The following is a 20,106-nucleotide window of genomic DNA, read 5'->3' on the forward strand; positions in this document are numbered from 1 at the left end:
CTTCTCCCACAACTCAGCACATCCATGACTAGTTCAAAGAGCCAAGAACTTCAAGATAGATAGATAGATAGATAGATAGATACTTTATTAATCCCAAGGGGAAATTCATAGATCTTCTCCAACTGAAACTTTGTCTGTTACCTGTACCCGACTCCTCACTCTTTCATACACATCCTCACACACTTTTCTGGTTCTCCTATCCATCTCATGTACCTTCAGACTTCTTGACGTGACACTTTATCATAAGGTCAGGACAAAATTGCCTGCAGGTATTTATGTGTCTGTCCACATTCTGCAGAGCTCAACGTGACAACATCTCCACGCTGCACTCATTGAGTGTAAAACAAAGGTGCCCACTGGCAGTTTGCTACGTTCCGTTCATCTCCCCCATTACTGCAATCTCTTGTTCAGAGCTAACTGGGCTTCTACTGGGACGTTCCCAGCACAGAAGTGTGGCAGTTCAGTGATGTGACATGGGAGCCCTTCACCGCCTTGAGCATCAGCTGACGGGAGTCACCCATTTCTTTTCTACTGAATCTCGGCTTTCCGTTTGTGCAAACAAAGCAGGGGCGGAGGGCGTGCGAGGCGTGACGAGGCTCCGGTAGAACAGTGGAGCTCGCAGATAAAACGGTAAATGGCAAGAGCAGCAAAGCACAGCTGCCTTTGTCAGAAATCCCCAGGAGCACCGCATGCGAGAAACCCACATTCCCACAGAAAACAGCACCTCGGGCGTAAGGGCGTACAAAGACGACTTCAACAATGAGGCGCTGCCATGATTGCTCCCGCTGCAAAGCCACTGGGCGCATTGTTTCCTGGGCGAGGCTTTGGACTGGTAAGCTTTGCTCGAATTCTGAGGCGGTTTCCAAGGGTTTTGTTTTGCCACCTTTCCCTTTGTGGTCTCTGCACATCAAAACGCCTCGAGGTGGATCTCCGTAATCAGATCTTGCACAACAGAAATGGAACTGTTTACATCTGGCATTGAGGGCTTTGTCCAAATGAGGGATCTGAGGATCAGACTTGTCAACGTGAGGCCAATCAGCAACACGTTGCCAGCTTATAAACACATAACATCTCCAGAGATAAAATTCCAACCCCGGTGTCGGGGGTCTTCCACGAGTTAAAATGATACTAGTTCATTCTGGGAGTCTCACACATGTGTGCATGGGAGACAAATTCAGGCCTCGTCTAATGGTAATTACACGGGTTGAGTCTGAAAGGATGATTGACGGAGAGACCATCGATGATGTCACTTCCGAGTTCCGGCCTCCTAAACAAGCCTCCTCAACCTTTCATCTCTGAAAACTGGGATCAGTGGTTATTTCCAATAGCTGCGGACCGCCAGAGCTCCACTCCATTGAAGAGGCTGTCACATTATATTACATGTCAGTGATAACGCCTCCTTACACTGTGGTTAACATTAGGGTTGGGGGCGGAGTTCTCTGGCTCACGTCAAGTAAACCACGTGACCAAAACCTGCAATCCAACTGGCTGTCCAGCAGAGCTATGGAGGTCTGCAACTGGACCCATCTCGTTATCTGACCCGCGTCTGAAGACAATGTCTCTGCGTTTCTGGCACGTTCTATTTTCAGTTATATGGGGAATCCCCTTTTAGGTGACCCCACACTTTATAATCTCATGGGTGTGGGTTGATTTGTTTCAAACCTAGTTTCGTTAAACTTGACTTGCTTGTATGGAATGTTATTTGATTTTAATAAAATCATAAAAATGTTTAAAAAAATTAAAAAATGATATTTTCTGCCGGGATCTCAGTGAAGACCAGTCTGATCAGTTTTCCTCGGTGTTTAGGATTACTACCACCTCATTGCTAAGTTTATCCTTCTTACCGCCCCTGGGTGAGTGCAGTGGACTGTGTAGTGTAGCAATTGGTCTAGAGATCAGATGGAATAACAAAGTATTGAAGAACACCAAACATCCTGTTTACTTAGGCATCACTCTGGACAGGACACTCTCTCTTAAAGAACATATTTTTAAACTCAAAATGAAGATATCCAGCAGGAATAATCTCCTTAGAAAACTAGCAAACACATCCAGGGGAGCAGACCCTAAGACCCTGCGATCAATGGCCATTGGCACTCTGTTATTCTACTGCAGAGTACTGTGCACCAGTGTGGGCCTATCAACCCATGCCAACAAGGTTGACCCTGAGCTGAATAGCGCCTGCCGAATCATCACCGGTACACCGCGAACAAAGTGACTTTATACAGGCTGGCTCTCCATATATGACGAGAAAGTAGTTCAAGAGTAGAAAGTTTCAAGCAACTGATGGACCCACTTCAACATCACCTTCTCGTTGGAGCTTTGCCACAGTGGAACCCCTTAATCCAAAGCAGTCCACAAAACCTAGGCTCGAGAGGTGGCAAAAGACTGACTGTAGCCCTCCCAATGAAGCTCTTCCTACACCTCAAGAACATCTACCCAATGGAACATCCCTCTGTAGGAAAGACTGGGTCACACTTAACCAAGCTAGGTCAAAGGTGGGCAAAACTAGGGACAGCCTATTTAGATGGGGCCTCACAACAAACGTGAATGTCCCTGTGGTGAGCCCACCCAAACAATGGACCACATTCTCCATAAATGTTCCTGAGGCCCTTACATGTACCGATGAAGATCTTAAGGATGCTAATGACGCCGCTCTTACCCGGATTACGGCAGTGGCGTGATAAGATAGGATTATGATTGCTAAGTTTTTATTGTTGCTAGGAAACACTCAGATCTTCAGTCCTCCAAGAAAGGAGGCTCATGCACTTTTTACGAAACACAGCGACTCAGGGTGCTACCACCTTCTGCATGCCCTCATGGCAGGCAGGACTTGAGAAGGACCCAAAGCCAAATGATGTTGCAGTGGTCGCCCACACTTTCAGTTCCTTGGATCTGTATGACCTTCTTTTGCGATCCTAAGTAGCTCCTCTGAAACCTCCAAAATACTCCTTGTGTGTTGACATTCATCCCTGTGTTGTTAACGTTCTTGACTTCCATATCCAGGAAAGCCGAGAGTGATGGTGTGAGGAACCCTATCAGAATTGGGTGACGTTAAGAGTGATGGCCAGCAGGAGTCAGTGCTGGGGTTGCTGCTATTTTAAATATAGAGCAATTATTTGGACAAGAATATAAATAACAAGCTGGTGCAGTTTGCAGATGATACCAAGCTGGGTAGACTGGCAGATAACCGAGAATCTGTTGATTCATCACAGAGGGACTTGGGCAGATTTGTGGCAGCAGATGCCATTTAATGTCAGTAAATATAAAGAATTACAGGTAGGAAGTAAAAATTGGGATTTGAATACACAATGGGCAGTCAGAAAATCAAAAGTACGTCTTATGAGAAGGACTTAAGGGTCACACATTCAACTGCCAGACAGTGTTCAGAGCCATTAAGAAGGCTAACAGAATGTCAGGTTATATAGTGCCTATATAGTCTATGGGAGGTTCTGCTGAATAACACACTGGTGAAGCCTCATCTGGAGTCCTGTGTGCAGTTTTGGTGTCTGATCTATAAAAAAGACATAGTAGCACTAGAAGACGTCCAGAGAGAGAAGCAACTAGGCTGATTACAGGGCTAGAGGGGATGAGTGATGAAGAAAGATTAAAAGAGATGAGCCTTAAGGAGATGAAGAGCAGACCTGACTGAAGTGTGCAAAATGATGAAGGGACTTAGTCCAGTGGTGACTTTAAAATAAGATGATCAAGAACATGGGGCCACAGTTGAAAATTTGTTAAGGGGAAATTTCACACAAACATTAGGAAGTTTTCCTTCACCTAGAGAACCACAGACAAGTGGAATAACTGACCAAGTAGTGTGATGGACAAGAGGATTTTAGGGACCCTCAAAACTTGACTTGATGTCATTTTAGAAGACTTATTTGGAGAGCACTGGCGAGCTTTGGGCTGAATGGCCTGATCTCGTCCAGACTGTCCTAATGTCCTACATGAAATGCCTTCTATTATGCTCGTGATTGTTACAGCTCTGGATACCACGCACGTCTTGTAAATATCTTGTTCTCGCACTTTGATGTTTGTCATTCTTCGATACATTGTGTATGTCACACTTGATGCTAAGCAGATGGCGCTGCTCTTCTTCATGTTCTGCAGTGTCTACCGTGGCTGAACGGCTCCACATTGAAACTGACCTCTCGCTTTAGTATGTGAGGCAGTGTCCCGCCGTCTCATAATTTCTCGTTCATCATCGGTGAAACAGCTCCCCCTTTTGGCTCAAAGTCGAGCTGCGGTCACGGATCATATTTGTTTTTCCAGGCATACATAGTCAAAGTTTGTGACCTGCGCAATGTGCCTCACTGTCAGCAGATGTCCTGCGAGTCATGGTAAGTACCACGCATGGCTGTTTATTTACTGTTAGCCTTTGGCATGTCGACGCTTGCCATGAGATGGACCCCAAGCCTAATTTCATGGCCGAGGTAAGCCACTCGTTCAATACATATCACGCCATTTACTGTATATTAATTAGTACAGAAATCCATCCATCCATCCATTATCCAACCCGCTATATCCTAACTATAGGGTCATGGGGGTCTGCTGGAGCCAATCCCAGCCAACACATGGCGCAAGGCAGGAAACAAACCCTGGGCAGGGCACTAGTACTGAAATGTTTGTTTAAAAAAAAGCACTGAATCACATTGCACCAACCCCTTGCTGACTGTGTGTGTCCTCATTTGCCCGGCTCATCCTCGAGTACGTCATCAACAGTTACAGGTTCAAGAAAAAAATAAACAACAACATTAACAAAGAAACAGAGGAGAAATTCAAGCCAGGGACAGAGATCTGGTCAGACGGTGCCAACTAGGCCCAGTGCAGCAGCCATTGTTTATTTACTGCTTTGTTTTTCTCAGACTTCAGCATTAACCCCCTCAGCACCCCCATCCCAACCAGCCATAATCAGCATTCCCTCGTGTTTCTTCCTTTCCTAACAAAAGCTTCCATTCTGCATACAGTATTTAGGGCTCATGACGTCTTTCTGTTTCAGGTCACGATGAGCAGTGGTGATCTCTGCTGGAAGCCCTCATTGCTTTGATCTTTTGCAGACCCTCTCCGACTGCGAGAGCAGAGAAAAAGGCTGGTGGCCCTCGAGGCTTGGATTTCAGTATATGAAGAGATGCAAGTGTGCGGAGATGCTGCCTCACTGCTCCTCCTATTGTAAGGACAATGTCCTCAGTGCTGTATCACATGCAGCGTGGGGGTCAGCAGATGCTTTGGCTTGGAGTTGACTAACTGGACGGGAACTATAAATAAATGGTAAGTGTTACTGGGCTGCCAGCTCATAATATCACAGTTGGCAAGAAAATAACTGACATTTACGGGAAAGCTATTATTAAAAGTGTTTGCAGCTTACAAGATGACTGCAGCGCTGCAGAGCAAACATGGGCTATAAAGAATGGACAGATAGCTTTATTGTGAAAGGTGCAGTTATAGAGTTCCTCTAAAATGGAAAGAGAACAGATTCGGAGGCTCAGTCGAGGTATGTCATAACCCGCCGAGACAAGAGGCGATGCTACAACTAACGCTGTCATCTCCTTCTTTCCCCGCAGTGCTGAGAATCCAATCAATGAAGGCCCCTTCTGGTCCAGTTGCCATAACAATCCCCCACCAGCCCCGCTCACGGTCATCCCAGAAGAAGGTGGCTCAAGCAACCTCCTTGTCCCACATACGGAACTCATGCCTTTTGGTTTTTTTTTTGTCAAACACAGACAATAAAAGGGACGACCCAAAATTTCCTCTCTGTTTCCAGACCTGTCACTCCCACACTGGGACGTAGACTTTATTGTTCATCTAATGGTGGAGGTTCATGTTTAGAAACATACATATTGAATAGCCTAACCTGTTTATATGCATTTAAAGTGTTAATGTCTACGTCTACTTTAAGATTTATTAAAAGTCGAGTCCAGGGCTACAAATGGCTTCCATTCCTGTGGACAGTCAACACAACCAGCTTAACACATCCACGTCACCGCCACGAGAATCCATTAGGGAATGTGTTAGTGTTCAGAGTACAGTGGGCCACATGTATTTCGGTTTTAAAATTTCAGCTTTGGTATCAACACCAGCTGTCAGACCTCAGTACCTTCACCAAAATGGTTCTGAAGCAAATCTGCATCGCTACAAATACACACATCAGTACCAGTCACGGAGGAACTATAGAAGAAAGGGTAGAGCAGACTCTTTCTTCAAAGGAGACTGTGCTCCTTTAAGGTGGGAAGTGACATCCTTCACATCCATCCATCCAACAATATATCCTAACTACAGGGTCACGGGGGTCTGCTGAAGCCAATCCCCAGCCAACACAGGGCGCAAGGCAGGAAACAAACCCAGGGCAGGGCACCAGCCCACCGCAGATCCTTCAGATCTCTACAGTCAATGTGGTGTGCTGGGCTGGTAACAACACCTCAGGTGAGGCCCACCGAAATGACAAGATAATCAAAAGGATACACTCTGGCCATTCTGGAAGTCGGAGAGGAGGGCAGAATTATAATAAAATTGAGTGCCATTATGAACAATTCTGCACATCGTCTCTGTGACACACCAGCACTGAGGACTTTCTGCCAATGCAATATTCAGTACAAGTGTGTGAGGAACAGCAATATACCTCTATAGCACCTCACACCGACTGGGACTGCCAGGTCAGAAGTTTTTTCTTTTTAAATTTTCTTTCTTTGTAGTCATTCAGATGTGTGTTCAAACTGTGCGTGTGTGTGTGGGGGGGGTGTATTTACTTATCTTCCTATTTATGTTTTTATTTATTTAAACAGCTTCTTCTGTGCTAGGGTATTGTATCTGTTTAGAGGGGACTGGGCAGTCTAATGGTCTGGAATCCCTACAGATTTTCATTTTTTCTCCAGCCGTCTGGAGTTTTTTTTTGTTTTTTCTGTCCACCCTGGCCATTGGACCTTACTCTTATTCTATGTTAATTAATGCTGACTTACAGTATTTTATTTTCTTACAGCCTTTTATTTTTCTATTCTTCATTATGTAAAGAACTTTGAGCTACTTTTTGTATGAAAATGTGCTATATAAATAAATGTTGTTGTTGTATCATGTTAGCCATTATGGATGTGGTGAGAAGTTAAGCAAAATGATTACATCTTGCCTGAAGAAGGGGCCTGAGATTCCTCAAAAACTTGAATATTGTAATCTTCATAGTTAGCCAATAAGAGGTGTATACCAGCACTTAACCCGGCTCAGACAGACACAAGAGGCACACTTACACAAGTTTACGATTTTTATTTTCAGTTCTCTTTTTTACAGTCCTTTGCACTTCACACACTGTACACCAATCACCACAAATAACTCACAGTCCTTTCTCTTCTCTTTATTGTCGCCTCTACTTCACTCCTCACAAGCTCCATTCTTTTCCATCTGACACCTGCTCCCCGAATGGAGTAAGGCGGCCCCTTTTATAATTCACCTGGATGTGCTCCAGGTGCTCCCTGATGACCTTCCTGCAGCACTTTCTGGTGTGGCGGAAGTGCTACATGGGTACCCAAAAGCACTCCGGGTATACCTGGTTCCTGGTCCGGCAGCACTTCCTGGTGTGGCAAAAGTGCTGCATACCATGGATTCTGAGCCATCCAGGTGCCCCCTAGCGGTGGCCACGGGTCCCCACAAGGTTGAGCTTCCAAGTTCTGTTCCCGTGGCACCAACACCCAGGGTGGCTGCCTTCTCATGTTCCAAAGGAAGTATTGCTCCTCTCCTTGTCCTTCTATCCTCCAGACACCCCAACTGGGCATGAGCCCCAGCCATCCACCACACTATCTATCTATCTATCTATCTATCTATCTATCTATCTATCTATCTATCTATCTATCTATCATATAGTGCCTTTTCTATCTATCTATCTATCTATCTATCTAATAGTGCCTTTCATCTATCTGTCTATCTATCTATCTATCTATCTATCTATCTATCTATCTATCTATCTGTTATACTGTATAGTGCTGGTCATGTATATCTATGTATCTATCAGTGTATTTCTGCATGGATCGTCAACAAGAAAGGCATCACTCCCATAATATTTGCAGTTACACTGAAGACCCACCCCTCTGCCTTGTTCATTGGTCAACACTCCCTGTCTTCAGATGTCTTTTTGTTCCCAGAATTAATATTGAGACTGATGGGAAGATGATTTGCTACCGTTGAAAAAATTAAGGAAAAAAAATGCAGGAGACTATAGTAAAAGAAATGTCTCCAGGAATGGGAGAAGCACTGAGACAAGGATAGGGAGAGTATTTTGAGGGTGACTAAAATGGAATTGCTATTAAGTTTTATAGTAAAGGGTTTTTTTTTACCAATTTTGCAAATTTTTGAGTGCCTCCCCATCATATAAATACACTAAATGCAAGTTACTTTTCTTACATGTGAAATCTGTAAAACTCCCCAATCACACGCTAGTCACTAACTATAGAAAATGTTTCATTTCTGTACGTGTTAATGTCATCATTCCTTCATTTCTCTATTCCAATTTAAAATGGAGCAATGGATGCAAGTGCCCGTGTCTATTATGTGTCGAGTAGACATCTGGAAGGCTTTAGGGAGTCGTCATGGAAGAAGTTTGGAAAGCACGGCTGTAGACTTTGTGTTCGATTTGGCAGGCGAGGCGCGCTATAAAGCACGTTAAGCTTGCAGCCTAATCCAATGTACCGACTCCCTCAGCTCTCGGCAGCACTTTATCTGTGCTGGTTTACAGATTGCTTTAACGTGCTTAAATGTAATCTTGAGAAAATCCAGATGTGGCGCACTGTAGCCTGTAAATGGAATAAATCTTTTACAACTACTAGTAAATAAGCATTAAAGACAGAAACCAGCTTAAAGCCATTTGTTAATCCCATTATTTAGGCCCAAACTCTCCGGAGCAGGGCCGCAATGAATCACATGAGCAGAACCCAACCCTGGCTGGTGTGATGTTACGTGAACTACAAATCCCATGAGCCCTTGGAGGAGCAGGGAAGCTGGATAGGCAGACATCAGTGTTATACATTATTCTACTAAAACTTGAAACTCGAGTCGTAATTTACGATGTCCAACTTGGACAAAGGAAAGAAAATGCGCCCCAAACTCGGAATTCCAATTTGCAAACACGGGCCTGGTCTCTCGGGTTTCAGTGTCCAAATTCAGACTACGATGGAAATTCAAAATGGCGGCATACACCATAAACATTTAAATACAGCAACACTTTATAGTTTTAATTTGTTGATTTGAAGAATTTCCTTTAATGAATCTCGTCAATCCACAATCCTGAATATTGAGAAGGTAAACGTTAACGTTACCAGAACAAACAGTAACACACGATGTTAGCCTGATGCACACTACTGCTCGCACATTGCCCTCAAAGGTTACTTTATGTATTAAAACATTTTTGAACCTTTCTTACTCATCAGTTCCTTCTTTGATCTCAACTATACAACTATTGACTTAATGTAAGCTCCTGAAATACCAGCTTTCAGGGGGACATCCAGGTTTAGTTTCCCACTTGGGGGACGAGAATGCGTGGAGATCGTAAACGACTGTCACACATGTTCGCATAGGGGTGAGCCAAAGGGATGAAGCAACTGCAAATCTCCTGCTGCTCCAGGGTGTGGCACTGTGTCTTATTTCCTCCCCCTCTTCCTCTCTCTGCAGACGGTTTGATTGACAGCTACGACACCAATGACCGTCCACCTGGACCCGCCTCATCATATCAGAGGGGTCCAAAACCAGAAGCGCTGTCATCTTCTGGCAGTTCAGTGTGGAACTCGTCTCTATTAAGATGACTCTGGAATATTGGTGTGTGTGTGTTTATTGATTTTTGCTGCCTCCAAATATATGGGGTGGCTGTCATGGCACCCCTATTCTGTTTATTGCTGTCATCCCTTTCTGTTATACGATGCAACTGCAACTTCTGACTTCCCAGATCTGTTGTATGATGAGAACAGCACAAGTCAGTGATGTGATTTAATAAAGCTGACTGATATAAAGACACCAGAATATCACCGGGTTCACTCCGCAGACAAGACACTCACGTCCGACCAAATCAGCATGTTGTGTCACTGCAATAAAATGTTGGTGGGAAGTCGGCATTAGTCAGTATGGAATCAGCCATAAAACGTTAATGTGAGGTGATAAGAATTCTATCTATCTATCTATCTATTGTGGCGGACGGCCAGGGCCCTTGTCTGGCTGGAATGCATCCAAGCTGGGAGAACCAGGGGAGCAAGCATGGCCACAGTGTTATCTCCCCCGGAACGCTAGATGGCAGCCCCCCTGGGTTGCAGTGATGCCTAGGACTCCTGCAGGGCTCCGTGGGAGTTGAAGTTTGGCGCAGCCCTGTTGGGATACGTGGGCGCCACCAGGGGGTGCTGCAGCAACTGCTGAGCCCTCATGGACAGTTCTTCTGCCACAACCAGAAGTGCTGATTGGAAGTAGGTCATCAAACACCTGGAGCACTTCTGGGTGCCTTATATAAGGGGCCAGCAGACATTACTTGGGAAGCCAGAGTCGGGAGGAGGGAGAGAAAGCTTGCCAAGGAGGAGTGGAGGAGTAAAGAGAGAGAAGAAAAGAGGAAGAATAATTTGTGTGGTATTGTGCCTAATTGAACTGTACTTGGGACTGTTTGAATTGTGGGAACGGGGAAGGCATTGCCCACAAGGGGGAAAAAGAAAATAAAACCAGTGTGCGTCTGTCCTTCTACGTCAGTCAGTGTCAGATTGGGTGGCTGGTACGCCCCTACCAGTGCCACACTATCTGTTTATCTATCTATCTATCTATCTATTGTGTAGTGCCTTACATCCATCCATTCATCTATCATAGAGCACTTTTCACTCTATCTATCTATCTATCTATCTATCTATCTATCTATCTATCTATCTATCTATCTATCTATCTATCTATCTATCTATCTATTGATTATATAGTGCCTTTCATCTATCTATCTATCTATTATATAGTGCCTTTCACATCTATCTACCTATCTACTTATTAAAAGAACAAGTGTCTGTGTATCTGTGTGTCCATCCAGTTGCAATGACTCTGTTAAGTGCCACTTGGTATGAGATTCATAAAACCAGTGCAAATGTTTGTGATGCACCATCTTTTGGAATGACAAATGCAATGCTTATTATTACCCCATGCATTTCAAATTACATTCCAATAAATGCTACACTGCAAACTTTAACACTGATATCTTACAGTAGATATCAACCCGTCTTAGACGGGTAACACAGCTATCCACATAATGAAAGGATAAGTGTCTCTGTGTTTGTGTATCTAACCGGGGCTATCTCTCTGCTATGTACCATTTGCTTTGGGATTTGTAAAAGCAGGGTTTGTGGTGTGCCATCTGTTGCTATCTATCTATCTATCTATCTATCTATCTATCTATCTATCTATCTATCTATCTATCTATCTATCTATCTATCTATCTATCTATCTATCTATCTATCTATCTATCTATCTATCTATCTGCAGTATTTACATTCAGAGGTGGAGAGTGTAAAGAGTGAAGCAGACATGGCTATTCCCTGAGGTGCTCCAGCGTTGCTCACATGTGTATCAGACACATGGTCCCTGTGTTTATTGATTAACAGCTCTAGATGTCAAAAGCATTAAACCAAAGCTGAAGTTCTGAACTCTGGTCTCATATTCATCTTTGGATCTCAAACCCACTGTTGATGTTTGTGATGTGCCATCTGTTAGAATGGCACATATCAAAAGGAAACAAGCCGGCCTTGCTGTTCCAATAACTGCAGAGGGGTCTGTAAATTCCCTCAATCACAGAAGATGAGCGCACTGCTCCGCCAACACAAATGGCTCCAGACAAGACCTTGATCTCTGATGCCAATCATCAGAGGCATTTTGTCAAAAGCCTAACAAGAAGGGAAGCTTATTAACTTTTGGAAGTAATGAGAAACAGTGAAAAAAAAAATGTCAGGCCAGTGCCTGGATTCCAAGTAAAATGACTGAAGGCCCCTTCTCCCTCAAAGTGAAAATTCAAGAAGGAACAGGTCCATACCCAGTAGCACTAATGCCAAACTCCTTGCGTGAGGCTGACAGCGGCAGGTGTAGGCACATATTATAAATCTCCCAAGCTAGCTGTCAATATATTTTATTACCCCAAGCACAGTTAAACATGTTTCTAAATAAATTTGTAATTTTTTACTAGAAAGTATTCGGTGCTGCATCTCAAACATTCTTCTTTTGCTGATAAACGGCACTGAGGCTGAGCTGCCAAGTCAAGTGGCTAATAGGCGTACACTCAATCAAAACTACTGGAAGCTCCACTTTCTCCTGTGTTCCCTAAAATAATCTGCCTTGTGGGCAGGACAGATCATTCAAAGCAGCCATTGGGCATTGAGTGCAATTTTCTTTATTTTTTTAAATAAATAAATAAACGGCACATTCCGGGTTTGGCTGAACGTCAGCTAACTATGTGCACTATGTGTCTGTCTTTATCACACAAAAATAGCAGAGATTGTTATCTGCACAGCATCCTAAATTAAATCTCCGCCGACACGGTGCCGTCATCGTGATGGACAAGAATTATTCCTTCTGAGAAAAAACCCTGCTATTCACTTTAATCTCCTGGAGAGCTCCCTCTACAGGCCGCTCTGGTTATACATGATAAAATTCACAATGGCAGAGACTGAGTGCTGAGGCTTTTATCCTGTTAGATTCAAATTCTACATAAAAATAAATAAATAAATAGTATGGTCTTCTTCTTCTTCTGGCATCTTATTGTATTGTTGTGATTCATGGTGTATTAATTGTTTTTGTACGTACACTCACTACTGTTTCTGTGTGTTTATAGTTTTTTTAACCCATAGAGAATTTACTCTATTTACATGAGACCCCTCATGGACCCCGTGATCATCAGAGGTGACTGTGCAGAGGGTACAGACCTATAAATACCTGGGAGTGCAGCTGGATGACAAACTGGACTGGACTGCCAATACTGGCTCTGTGCAAGAGAGGACAGAGCTGACTATACTTCCTTAGAAGGCTGGTGTCCTTCAACATCTGCAATAAGATGCTGCAGATGTTCAATCAGACAGTTGTGGCGAGCGCCCTCTTCTAGGCGGTGGTGTGCTGTAGATGCAGCATAAAGAAGAGGGACACCTCACACCTGGACAAACTGGTGAGGAAGGAAGACTATTGTAGGCACAGAGCTGGACAGTTTGACATCCGTGGCAGAGCGACTTGCGCTGGGCAGACTCCTGTCAATCATGGAGAATCCACTGAACAGGATCATCTCCAGACAGAGGAGCAGCTTCAGTGACAGACTGCTGTCACCATCCTGCTCCACTGACAGACTGAGGAGACCCCACACTATGCGACTCTTCAATTCCACCCGGGGGGGTAAACGTTAACATTATACTAAGTTATTGTCTGTTATAACTGAATTGTTATCACTCTTTAATTTAATATTGTTTATTTTTATCAGTATGCTGCTGCTGGAGTATGGGATTTTCCTCTTGGGATTAATAAAGTATCTCTTATTGGGTGAGTTTACATATTATGTGCACAGCACCCAATGAAAAATCCCATGTCCATCTGTCTCCCGGTCTGTCAGTCCACAATATTTCTACCTGTCCAACCGTCCTTCCAGTCATCACCCTGTTTGTCATCCCATCTTTCTGACTGTCCATCCATCCATCCACCCATCTGTTTGCCTATCCATCTATCTGCATGTCCACCTGTCACTCTGCCCATCCATCTGTCCATCCATCTGCCTCTCTTGTTTGTCTGTGTCTTCTTTATAGATTGGACACCAAAACTGCACCCAGGACTCCAGATGAGGCCTCACCAGTACGTTATAAAGGTTGAGCAGAACCTCCTGTGACTTGTACTCCACACATCAAGGCGCTATATAACCTGACATTCTGTTAGCCTTCCTAATGGCTTCTGAACACTGTCTGGTAGTTGAAAGCATCGAGTCCACTACGGCTCCTAAGTCCTTCCAACAAGTTGAACGTTCGATTTTCCGACCTGCTATTGTTTATTCAAACCTCACATTTTTATGTCCTACATGTAATTCTTTACATTTACTGACATTAAATTTCATCTGCCCAAGCCTACTGCTGTCCAAGTCCTTCTGTGATGATTCAACGGATTCTCAATTATCTGCTAATCCACCTATGTTGGTATCATCTGCAAACTTCACCAGTTTGTTCCTTATATTCCTATCTAAATCATTTTTATATATTAAAAAAGCATCTGGCCCAGCACTGACCTCTACTGGCCACCACTCTTAACATCACCCAATTCTGATGAGGTTCCTTGCACCATCACCCTCTGCTATCTGTGTTTGTGCCAATTCTGCACCCATCTACACTCCACACCCTGAACTGCCACTTCCTTTAGCTTGATGCCCCCCTCTCATGTGGCGTCTTATTAAATCCTTTCTGAAAGACCAGATAAATAATCTCATAAGCTCCACTTTGGTCGCATCCTTTTCTTGCCTCCCCAGCATGTTAGTAGAATACGACCTCCTTGTCTGAACCCAAGCTGACTTCTCAGTAAAACTCCTGTTCCTGCCACGTGCTGCTCAGTCCTATCCTTAATAATTTACTTGTGGTAGGATGGGAATAAAAATGGACGTCACACCGTGAGGCGGATGGGCTACAACAGTTGAAGACCATGTCAGGATCCACTCCTGTCAGCCAGGGACAGAAAGCTGAGGCTGCAGTGGGCACAGACTCACCAAGACTGGACAAAGTGTTGTCTGGTCTGATGGATCTCAATTTCTGCTGGGGCACACAGATGGTTGGCACCAACAGCCTGAATACAGGTACCAAATATGCCTTGGGTCAAGAGTCCAAGCTGCTGCTGGTGGTGGTGGTGGTGTGATGGTGTGCAGAGACTTTTCTTGGCATATTTTCGGCTTCTGTTAATACCAATCTGTCACCCGTTAAATGCCATGGCCTATGTTTTGTTCCTGGCCATGTGCAGCTCTTGATGCCCACATGTTCTAATGGCTACTTCCAGCATGATAACACACTGCGTCACATAACAACGAGTTCAGTGTTCTTCAGTGGACTTCCCGGTCACCAGATCTGAATGCAGTACAACATTTATGAGATGTGGCAGAGCGGGAGATTCACAGCTTGAATGTGCAGCTGACAAATCTGCAGAGATTGTGTGAGTACAATCAGACAGACCAGAATCTCAGAGGAATATTTCCACCATCTTGTTTAATCAACACCATAAGAGGCTTAGGTTGAGACCAAAAAAGGGGGCCCTACCCAGTGTTAGTACAGCAGTCCAAAGACGTTAGGCAGGCAGTGTGCTGTACTGGTGAAGGCTTTGGGCTTTAAGACCCTGTGGTTGTGGGTTCAGATCTCACTACTGACACCACTGTGTGACTGTGAGCAGGTCCCTTCACCTGCCTGTGCTCCAACTGGAGAAATAAAAAGAAACGTAACCCACTGTACTTTAGATGTGGTGTGTCACCTCGGATAAAGGTGCCCGTCAAGTAGTACTCATTTTCTGAGTGACTGTATAATTTAATAAAAGGCTATAAAAGAAACTGAGAAAAAGTTCTAAAACAATCCAAGCATAAAACAACGCTTTCTCTCACATTCAAGCTTAGAATGAAGTGTTAGGTGAGCCCCAGTCTGAGACAGCAGAGGGCAACAGAGCAGCGCTTTCATTCAAGTCCGAACCGCAGCTGATCTGGAAAAGATTAGCAGAGCGACTCCTAACAGGAAGTTGAGTGCCATTATATTTAAAGCAGCGGTTAATATCTCAGCATAATGATGGTATAATCTTTCATGAACTGTCAATCATATGACACACAAACATACAATTTTGGCAGATCACTGCTGCAGTGTGGTTTAGAAGAGACAGAAATACATTTGAAATTCAAATATTTCAAAGATCATTCTTCATGGCTGACTCATTATCTTGTAACAAATGCAATGTGTATGTCTCTGTTATGTGCCATTTGGTATACGATTTGTAAAAGCACTCTTGATGTTTGTGATGTGCCATCTGTTAGAATGACAAATGCATTACACATGTCTCTGTTATATGCCATTTAGTATAGGATTCATAAAAGCAAGCTGTGTTAATGTTTTTGATGCGATGCACCATCTGTTGGAATGAAAAATGTAACAGATATGTCTGTTATATGGCATTTGGTATGGGATTCGTAAAAGCAGTGCTAATGATTATGATGTACCATTTGCCGGAATGACATATGCAATGCATTTTATTAATATAATTTTGTGTTATGTGCCATCTGTTGGAATGACAAATACAGTGTATATGTTATATGCCATTTGGAATGGGATTCGTAAAAAAACATTGTTAATGTTTGTGATGCATCATCTGTTAGAATGACATATATAACCCATATGTCTCTGTTATATGTCATTTGGTGTTGGATTCATAAAAGCAGTGTTAATGTTTATGTTGTGATGCACCGTCTGTTGGAATGACAAATGTAATGTAATATATCTGTTTTATATGCCATTTTGTACTGGATTTGTAAAAGTAGTGTTAAAATATATGATACACCATTTGCTGGAATGACAAATGAAATGCATTTTATCCGTACAAATATTTTTTATGTGCCATCTGTTGGAATGCCAGAGACCTAGCAATTAGACAGACTCACAAATAATTATCTTTGTATTAATGTGGACTAGCTGTGCTGCAAGTCTGAGAATGGTTGAAATCTAAGTAATCAAAGTACAGAGGAGGGTTAACATTTGCAGTGAAGCATCCATTGGAATACACTTTGTAATGCACTGTCAAACATCTGTGCCTGGATGTCCGCTGACAAGTTCAACCAAGATAGGCAATACCAATGCAGAGTGACAGAGGGCACTGTCGCATTTGGTATCCTCTTCTTTCTCCAGTCTATACAAGATGCACAGAGTGGGCACGCACTACTGGCCATGATGTCACTAACAAGTCCTGCCTCTCCTGGTTGCTCCGCTATAAAAAGCAACGAGCCAATAAGGTGTCAGCTTCATCCCAGACTGGAGCAGATCAATAGGAAGATCAATTGCTCCGTGTCTTTTGAGTTCTACGGTATTCCTATTTATTTTATAACGACTCATTTTTGTAGGACCCTTGGTTTGATTAAACAGGGTTACTGAGTTAGTACCCCAATGTTTTCCCTAGCTCCCAGCTGCCTCCTAATGTGTGTGATGCGCCATCTGTTAGAATGACAAATGCAATGCATAAGACTCTGTTATATGCCATTTAGAAAGGGAATTGTAAAAGCAGTGCTTGCGATGTGATGTGCCATCTGTTGGAATAACAAATGCAGTTTATTTTACTACTACAAATGTTTCTGATGTGCCATCTGTTGGAACGATGAGACACAGCAACCAGACAGACAAACAGATAAAGACAAACATACACTTTTATTAAGGTGAACGATACTGAAAAATTAGATATGCTGCTGAAAAAATCCTTGGTAACCCTATGGATTTCAATGCAGGGATGGTTCTGGTTCATTGGAAAATCACACGTATGCGTTTGGGCTGTGGGGTAACGTTTTTATGATCCTAATTTAAAGCATTTTTTTTTGTTACAAATTACGGGTGATTATTATAATTAAATCGCTTTGACTAGGATGGTAAGAATGCAAATAAAGAAGATTTATAATGATCATGGCTGGCCACGTCCACTCATTAGTTTACTTTTTACTTTTACTCATTTAGCAGACACCTTTATCCAAGCTGACTTACAACATCTGAGATATAATTGGTTAAAATTGGTTTTGTTTATTCCAATTGGAGCACAGGCAGGCAAAGTGACTTCCTCGTGGTCACACAGTATCGGTCACTGAGGGGGCAATTACTTTTTCACATAATGCTGTTTCTTTGTTGGTTAACTTTATTCACTAGATGCATGATGAAGTTTTGCCCTTTAGCTAATATTAGACTCTAGGTGATGACCTGAAAACTTTCAGTGGAAAATATTTTTAATATTAGAGGAAATCAGAAAGGGACAATTCATTTTTTATTGCACTGCAACTAAATGTGAAAAGAAACAGCCACAAGAAGACCGCCACTGGAATCTGTGACCCCGAATGAGAGTTTATGAAACTGTTCTAAACCTGTTTAAGGTTGTTTTCGCTGGCTTTAATCTGAACAAATATTGATTAAGAGCAGCACAGTCCACGTCCACAGACAAGACCCTGCAAGCTGTTGTAAGCAGGAATGTAACGGATTATTTGAACAAAAACAGGGTCACATTTATCTGATTACTTTCAAAATATTTTTCATGGAGGTGTAAGAACCACAGTCAGCAAAACATGTGGAATATTTGCGGAACCACCATGCGACATTTACTGAAATGAAGGTGAAAGTCTGCCAACCACAGCCAGCTGTAAAGCCAAAAAAACACACACCCGGCCACCGGGCAGATGTCATAAAACAGTAGAAAACATCACATCTACTCCAATAAACTGTCCATGCAAACTTTACTTCTAGACCAGTTGAACCAGTTCAGGACTGTGGGTGACAGGCATCACTGAGTACAACCTGTTGGTAAGACTGACCCAAAATGTCAAAACGATGGGCACACCGCCAATCAAAGGCAGGAGATGACTACTCACCAAGATACAGCAAATATTAAATCAATAAAATAAAATAAAAATCAATCATACAGAGTGATAATGGGAATGAGAAGAGATCAAGTCATCAAGTCAGATTCATATTTATATAAACCAATAGGAGCAAAAGTCACCAATATTACCAATCTCAGCGTACAATTGAACAACGCTGCTGACAATGTGTGATTAAAATACATTAAACATAAAACAGAGTGGTGACAAATAAAATTTAACTATCAATTATATAGCTCCTTTCATGTCTATCTATCATATAGTGTCTTCCATATTCTATCTGTCTATCTATCTATCTATCTATTATCTAGTGCCTTACATATCTATCTATCTATCTATCATATAGTGCTTTTCACTCTAGCTATCTATTATATAGTGCCTTTCCTACCTACCTACCTATCTTATTATATTGCACCTTTCACATCTATCTGATATCTGTCATATAGTGCCTTTCGCATATATCTATCTGTCCATCTATAGACACAGATTAATATTTATCTATCTATTTATATCTATTATAGTTTATTTCCTATATATCTGTCTATCTGTTTTAAAGTGCCTTTTACTCTATCTATCTATCTATCTATCTATCTAGAACCTTTAACTCTATCTATCCATCTATTGTTTATATAGTGAATTCAAATCTATCTTTCTGTCAATTTATTTTTATGGGTAATATCTTTATATAATAATAGAAGGTAGCAGTGTGAACAAATAACAGTTTTATCAGTCAAGCTTAGTTGTGTTGACTATTTAACTGACTTTAATAATTGACATCATTTTGTTGATTTAATCAGGGGCATCAATGATCCTGTAGTTAGAATATAGTAGGTTGGATAATGGATGGATGGATGGGTGATTAGGGGCAGTTGCTGTCAATCTACTTATTATATAGTGATTTTCGTATCTATCTATTTGTCTATTATATGGTGCCTTTCAAAACTATCTGTTATATAGAGTTTTTCATATCTATCTATCTATAATATAGTGCCTTTCACTCTATTTATCTATCTATCTATAAATATAGTGCCTCTCAAGTCTGTCTAGCTATCTATATTTAGATAGGCTTACTTTTCTGCTGGTGTGAAGACGCCATGTTTTAACTGAAGCTCGCCCACAGTCTGATCCTTTAGAAGAGACCTCAACAGGCCCACAAAGAACACAAAAAAGCTTTCAGTGTATGTGCTGAAGGCAAATTAAGAATAAACTTGTCACTATCACAGGAAACAGCTTACATGTCCTGCAGACCATCCAAAGACCACAGCAACAGACCAACTATAATTTGCAGACAACTAATAAAAATGACAGTTTTACTTATACTTTTCTAGAATACATTTGCAGTAAAGCTAACCTTTTTTATAAGGACAGCCACAGTTCCTTAACTGGCAACCACTAGAAACACTCGACCTCTGACAAGGCTCCACTCCTATCTTATTCTCCTTAAAATGTTGGTCCGCCACAACAACAGAACAGGTAAACAGCAGACAGGCAAGACGCATTTTGAAGCGGTAGGAGGAGCAGCG

General features: G+C 42.4%; 1 protein-coding gene across 5 annotated transcripts in view; it reads right to left on the reverse strand.

The window, feature by feature from the left end:
• The window catches only part of dst (dystonin), a 413,393-nt gene that overhangs the window by 273,749 nt on the left and 119,538 nt on the right, over positions 1 to 20,106 (reverse strand). The gene's annotated exons all lie outside the window — the stretch shown is intronic.

The sequence above is a fragment of the Polypterus senegalus genome, chromosome 16, assembly GCF_016835505.1.
Source record: "Polypterus senegalus isolate Bchr_013 chromosome 16, ASM1683550v1, whole genome shotgun sequence".
NCBI lineage: Eukaryota > Metazoa > Chordata > Cladistia > Polypteriformes > Polypteridae > Polypterus > Polypterus senegalus.